The 6203-nt window shown below is 40.6% G+C and overlaps 1 long non-coding RNA gene across 2 annotated transcripts; it reads right to left on the reverse strand.

The window, feature by feature from the left end:
- Window positions 1-1279: 1279 nt before the first annotated feature.
- On the reverse strand, window positions 1280-4489 carry LOC110480359 (uncharacterized). Of its 2 annotated transcripts, none has more exons than XR_002467098.2 (2): window positions 4200-4489; window positions 1280-1830 (listed from the first exon to the last, which is right to left on the reverse strand). It is a non-coding gene; the product is annotated as an uncharacterized LOC110480359 (long non-coding RNA). The 2 variants fall into 2 exon arrangements; XR_013340494.1 differs by lacking the exon at window positions 4200-4489 and adding an exon at window positions 3456-3565.
- Between the last annotated feature and the right edge of the window lie 1714 nt (window positions 4490-6203).

Below are 6203 nucleotides of genomic sequence, written 5' to 3' on the forward strand. Positions count from 1 at the left end.
GTAAAACAAAGCTTCCCAAAACTACAGGAAAGGCTAATTAGAGGCAACTGGAGAAGTATCAGACTTCTACCCCCTGCAATACCTACAAGAAGCAGGCAAGGAACAGATATTTCTGAGTTTTAGTGTTTGTTTAACAAATATCTGTGGTCTATCTGCCAATCCACATCACGGGCAGTGAGGTAACAGCTTCCCACTTGGACTTCCTAAAGTTAAATTGCCAGCAAAACATTCTTCCCTATGGGAATAAATCATGCAGATTCCATTTCCTTAATTTTCATGGTGGAAAAAGCCCACTCTTTATCCACATAACTCCTTTTTATCCAGTTTTACAGACCTCATGGGTGACTCCAGTTGCTCAGCAGCTTTCTTGCCGATTAATTATTGGTCAGTAACGAGTTGTTATTCTGTTTTCGTTGGTCAGTCAAACCCCGGAGTGCACGTGCTGAAAAGTTGTTTGTGAGGGATCGTTTTCATTTTTCTAACAGTGTAAAAGCAGTTTATACAGGTGCTGGGTTTTTTCCCCAGGAATAGATTGTTTTGTTAACAAACTGCTGACACCAGGATTGCTTCCACATGGGAACTTGTAGAAGCTGCCTTGACAAGACCAGCCAATGATTCCAGGAGAGCAGGACTGATTTTCTGAAGCCTTTCTTTATGGTTTTTCTACCTTACTGTCAGGTTTCTCCCCTCCCAGCCTCTTGTCAGAGCACACTTTGCTCCTCCTGTGAGGCTGGGAGCTGCAGCACTCCATGGGAAGCAGGGATCTGGTTATAAAATATATAAAGAGAGGGATTATTTATTTTTTTTTTCCCCTGGCACTTAATTAACTTGTAAAGGAGGGTTTGGAGCCCCTCATTCCATGCCCTTGTTGTGCTCAGAGCCTTTTCCAGTGGGGGCCTTGTGGCTGCTCATCAGGAGATTTTGCTGAGAGACAGAAACATCCAATTTGTTGTTCCTTGTGTGTCCAGCCCCCAGGCTGGCTGTGTTTGGGCAGCTCAGCCAAAGATCCCTGGGTTAGGAAATTGTTCTCTGTGTGTGGGAAGAAGAATGTGGATTTTATGTTGACAAAAAAAGCCTCTCAAAGTTGTTTCTTTTTTGCTGGAGGGGCAATCCCAAACTTGTGCTGTGGATGCTTGAACAGATGTGCCACAGCCAGGGCACCTCAAGGGCAGCACCCAGAATTAGCTCATGTCATTAAAGGGGTTTTTCGTCATCTGCTCAGGAATAACCACCTGCTTTTAAAAAAATCTTCAAACAACGGCAATTAATACACTAAAAATCAAGGATTAGAGTCAATATTTAATGACTGTATTACAGAGCAGGGAGAATTGGATCAACTGAAGGTGGCAGGACAGTGGAAAAAATAGAAACTTATTTTGTAATGAAAGGTGAAGTCTAAGAGCAAAAAGCCCTGTGATGTGATTTTAAATCCTGTGAGTGACTTTCCAGGCTGAATTGAGTGGTTCTGTGTGGGATGCTGCTGCTCTTTCCATACACATTTTCTATTTCTGGCATAATACATAAATCAATGTGACAACAGAAAGGGAAAATGATGCACACTTAAAGCAAAACATAAAATTACCTCCTTATCGGCTATCTTCTTCTTAGGTATTATTTAGAAAGCGCAAAATAAAAGAGCAGAGATGTTTTGGAGCTGCCTGCAGCACAGGAAGAGAGGAGACAGATTTCACAGAGATGAAATCTCTGCACTCACAGGTGGTGATCAAACACCTCTGAGCATCACCTTTGTGCCTTCTGCTGTCAGGAAATGCAGAATTCCTCTTCCTTGGACAACAGAGGACAAACCCACTTCAGGATTTGCTTCCCACCCTGCAGAGAGAGCAGAAAATACCTTACCTCCAGCTGAAGTCTGGTGAGAATGACAACTCTGACTTTGCTGTGGTTTCCTGGGACACCTCACAAGGAAGAATTTGGAAAGCATCATTTGATAGCTCAAATATGAGCTTTAATAAATTGCCTGATTCTCTGGGAATTCTTATTGTGATGGGGACAAATAGATAAGAGCCCTTTTTTTTCAATTGAAATTCCTAGATCTGTACTATTCACCTAATCTCTTGTGGATTTTGTTGGAATCTGAGGTATTGATGATTCTGGGATTGTAGAAAGTTTCTGTCTGTCAGCCCCCTGCCAAAGCAGAAGCCATAATTGGTCTGTGCTGGTTTCCAGGTTGTTTATTCTGTTTATCTCTCACATGTTCTGCTGCCCTGCCCAGCTCTGTCCTGCAGGGCAGCGTGTGGGGCTCTGCCCTCAGTGGGATGTGACAAACATTCAATACCAGAAACTCCCTGGGCTGCATTTACAAGAACGTGCCAATATCTGTCACCTACGTTGGACAGTGTGTCCCCAGCCTGAACCAACAGAAAAATGCCAACACCACAGTGACACATGGAGGGCATGAAGGAGGAGAAAAAGGACAAGGCACACCCAATTTCCTCCAGCTTGTCCCCTTTGGACCCCTCATCTAGAATCCTAAAATTTTACTTTTGCACCCGTGCCACACTTAATTATTCCTTATATCAAACACTCAGAGCTTGTAATTCATCCTGTAAGATTGAAAACTCTTTTCCATGGACAGAGATCACAGCCAGTGTCTCTGGGGGCTCTGTCCAGGGGGGTTCCTGACCCCTGCCAGGGTCCCAGACCTGCCAGGGCAGCCAGAGGGAAGCCCTGGACTCCCACAGAATTTTTACTTGAATAAAACACAGAAATAAATAAAACTTCTTCCCAACAAGCTTTGAAGAAAATGCCTGTCCTGTGCTGTGTGGGGGTTGATAGAGCATTGCCTGGCCAGGATTTTTCCTGCTTTGCTTTCCGTCCGTTCTATCCACCCAAAGCAGCCCAGATGAGATAAGAGCACAGATTTGATTCCTGATCAGCACAGAGATATGAAGACATTTATCAGGGAAAGCCCCACCAAAATTAAAGGATTGCTCTGATATTGTCCAACCTGTTATTATTTTACAGATGAGTGGGAAATGCAGTTTATTCTGTAGGAACATTTTTCTACAATGCACCCAAAATCGAGGGGAAATAATTTCATAACACCAAAAAAATCCCAACCAAAACCTGCTCAGGACACCGTTTCTGGAATATTTTGGACCAAACTTTCTTAGCCTAAGGTACCAACGCTTGCAGTTGTACCCTGACTCTTTTGGCAAAGATTAATAAATGGAGCATGCTGCCCAGCTGCCCATAATTCTTTTTTTTTTTTTTTTTTTTTTTCGGGATGTCTTTAGAAATAAATGGACTTTCTAAAGTGTTTCAGTAAAATATAGCTCTGTCAGCCTTAGGAAAGTTATTTTGGAAAAAAACATAATAAGGTATATAAATATAGAGAAAAATCACTTGATGAGATCTGTTTCTCTCCTTACTGTAAGAAATACAATTTTTTAAAGGTATTTAGAGCCTGATTTGTGGCTATCTCACCTCCTCACCCTTTCTCCCCTGGGTGTCCTTATCTTTTGTGAGGATGATAAAAGCTTCACCTGCCACAGCTCCATCCTCTTTAAGCTCAGCCTTGAGGTTAATCCATTGTAGGCCCAGTTCATAAAAAGGGTTTTACCTCTCTCTTTCCTAAAAGAGAGTCCAAGACATAATCCAATTATCAACAGTATATGGCTGTTATATCTGAAGACTTTCAGTTTTGTGTGAAATAATTTTTGAATGGTGTTAATGTCAGGGACAACCAAGTTTCCTATGAAGAAAAACAGGATTTATTTAAAAATAGGATTTAAAAACTGTCCCCAAAAAAGGGTGATTTTTGCTGTCTCTTCTGAAGTAAAAACGTTGATAAAAATGTCTTTCAGTTTTATTTCTTCAAGCAGAAAAACAGCAATAAAAAAAACCTGCTGCTTTTCCTATTATAACAAATTCAAGGTTTCATGAATCAGTTTGAAATAATAAATTAAAAATAAAAAAAATCTCACACCCAGGCATTAAACCCAAATAAGAACATGCTATGTTATTTTCAAACCTGTTCTTGTCAAATCCAATGTCAATTAAACCTCAATATATGAATATAAGAACCTTAATTTCAGAAACATGAACATTAATTTCAGAAACAAGGAAAACTTGTTTCCCTTTGCTTGTTGGTGCGTGTGCACATTCCTTCTGTTGGAAGTTAATTGCAATTATTGTGAGTTGTGGAGCAGTTTGGGGGTGCTGAGCCAGCTCTGTACCTCTCTGTAAATTCCCTTTTTTCCAGGTGCAGCATCTGTTGCTAAGCTCTAAATACACAACAAAAATTTCAGGTAACGCTTTCTCATCCATGGCAAGGATTAATTTGTTTTCACGTTCCAGAATCTCTCCTGTTATTTAAAACACCAGCTGACTGCATTGCTAATCTTGCAGTTGACAATTGGCCTTCCTCCCCTCTGGGAATGCAAAAATTCTTCTTGCAAGCAGCTCTAATGCCAACCAAAACTTCTCAAATAATGGGAGTTGTCCTGCTCCTTCTGCTCTGAAAAAAATAAGTGAATGAATGAATAAATAAATAAATAAATAAATAAAACAGTAGGACCTTAAAAAAATTAATTAATAAAACAGTAGGAACTTAAAATTAAAAAAAAAAGTAAGACCTATAAATAAATAAATAAATAAATAAATAAATAAACAAAACAGTAGGACCTTAAAAAAAATTAATTAATGAAACAGTAGGAACTTAAAATTAAAAAAAAAGTAAGACCTATAAATAAATAAATAAATAAATAAATAAATAAATAAACAGGGCCTTAAAATAAACTAACAAATAAATATATAAATAAATACATGAAGCAGGAGGACCTTAAAATAAACAAACAAAAATATGTAAATAAATGAAACAGTAGGACCTTTAAACAAACAAATTAATTAATGAAACAGTAGGACTTTAAAATAAAAAAATAAATATATATAGAAATAAAAAATGAAACAGTAGGACCTTTAAATTAAATAAACAAATAAATGAAAGAATAGGACCTTAAAATCAAAAAATAATATGGCCCTTAAATAAATAAATAAAACAGTATGACCTTTAAATAAATAAATAAATAAATGGAACTATAGGACCTTAAGATTAATAAATAAATAAGACAGTAGGACTTTAAAATAAACAAACAAATATATCAATAAAACAGTAGGACCTTAAATATGTAAATAAAGCAATAGGTCTGTACAATCTGATCCTTAGCACTTAAAATATGGTTTTCCTTCCAATGGAAAAGTTAAAATTCTCTCCTGTGATGAGGAAGGAAGGAAGTGCAGTGGAAGCACAAGGGCAGAAGGAGTTTCCAGAGCTGGTTGGTACCTGCAGCAGCTTCTCGATTCAGTGGATAATTGTTAATTCTGTGGTTAATTGCTAATTTGGTGGCTAATTGCTCAGCATCACGTTCTGGCACACGCTCACCCGGGGCTCCCCGTGGCCCAGCTCCCTTCCCCAGCAGCCCTGCCATCGTTGCAGGTGCCAGCTGCAGCCCCAGCAGCCTCCAGCACCTGCAGGGCGCTCAGCTGCTTCCCCTGCACCCCACAGCCCCAAACCCGCCTGGAAACTCATCCCTGTGCCACCTCTTGTCACCTGGCCCTGGAGGAGGACGCACAGCCAGCCTCAGTCCCTCCTGGGTGGCACCTGGAGGGAGCAGCACCTCACCGAATTCACAGAATCACAGAATTCACAGAATGAGTCACTGGGTTGGAAGAGACCTTCAGGATCATCGAGTCCAACCCAGCCCCAACCCCTCAACCCAACCCTGGTACCCAGAGCCACATCCAGGCTTTGTTAAACACACCCAGGGGTGGTGACTCCACCACCTCCCTGGGCAGCCATTCCAGAACTTTATCACTCTATTCCGGAACTTTATCGCTCTTTCCATGAGAAACTTTTTCCTAATATCCAACCTAAATTTCCCTTGGTGCAGCTTGAGGCTGTGTGCTCTGGTTCTGTCAGTTCCTGGAGAAAGAGCCCAGCCCCACCTGGCCACAGGCACCCTTCAGGAGCTCTGGAGAGTGACAATGTCACCCCTGAGTCTCCTTTTCTCCAGGCTGAGCCCCCCCAGCTCCCTCAGCTGTTCCTTGTTGCCCTGATTCTTAGGATTTCCTCAAGCCTTCTGAGTTTACATTCTTGTAGAGAACTTTCTCACACAACTTTCTGTAAACAACCTATTTACCATTCCTCCATGGAGGCGGAGAAATTTGATGTACTGGTAGTT

The sequence above is a fragment of the Lonchura striata genome, chromosome 10, assembly GCF_046129695.1.
Source record: "Lonchura striata isolate bLonStr1 chromosome 10, bLonStr1.mat, whole genome shotgun sequence".
NCBI lineage: Eukaryota > Metazoa > Chordata > Aves > Passeriformes > Estrildidae > Lonchura > Lonchura striata.